This window comes from Erythrolamprus reginae, chromosome 3 (assembly GCF_031021105.1).
Source record: "Erythrolamprus reginae isolate rEryReg1 chromosome 3, rEryReg1.hap1, whole genome shotgun sequence".
NCBI classification, from domain to species: Eukaryota; Metazoa; Chordata; class Lepidosauria; order Squamata; family Dipsadidae; genus Erythrolamprus; species Erythrolamprus reginae.
This window is the reverse complement of record NC_091952.1, coordinates 26,027,104-26,027,908: the sequence shown is the minus strand read 5'-3', so window position 1 is coordinate 26,027,908 and position 805 is coordinate 26,027,104.

Here is an 805-nt window from a genome sequence, read left to right as displayed (position 1 = left end):
CGGAGATATTCTGGTCCAATGCCATGAAGGGCTTTAAAGGTCATAACCAACCAACCAACAAACAAACAAATAAATAAATAAATAATAGGTGACAAAAGGGTTTCCCCTCCTTTCCTATGCAGAGTTGAAACCTGGCCAGAAAGGAAGGAGGGGTGTTTTTCTTGTGTGCAATTGTGCAATAGGAACGTAATCACTAGAGGGATGCGGCCAGTGCACCCTCCCCAAACAAACTTATCTCCCCGAGGGTCACATAGGGACTCGGTTGCTGGCACAGTGAACTCAGATTGTCATTCCATCTCAGGGCCGCCCCCACCCCTCCATCTGCACATTAGCCTGTTAACTCTCAGCTAACTCTCTAGCTCTGCTGACAGACAAGACAGCGATTAAGTGCTTGCTGCAAAAGCTCACTTGAGAGTGTCTACATTTCAAACAGTTTGAGGAGTGGTGTCTATTTAGTGGGGGGGGGGGCTTTTTGCATTTCACACGGTGAGTTTTGGCTTGAGCAGCCTTAATCCATGGGAAGATAAACAAGCCCCCCCAAGGACAAAGCAGCCAATATTCATCCTGGCATTCTGACAGCCTCTCGTCCCATTGTTTCAATTCAATCAATCAATCAATCAGAATAGAGCTAGAAGGGACCTTGGAGGTCTTCTAGTCCAGCCTCTTGCTGAAGCAGGAGACCCCATACCATTTATTTAATTTATTTATTTTAATTGAATTTATATTCTGCCTTCTCCCTGTGGACTCAGGGCGGCTTAAAGCAAAAATTATAAAACAATATAAAACTAAATTAAATCAAAACATT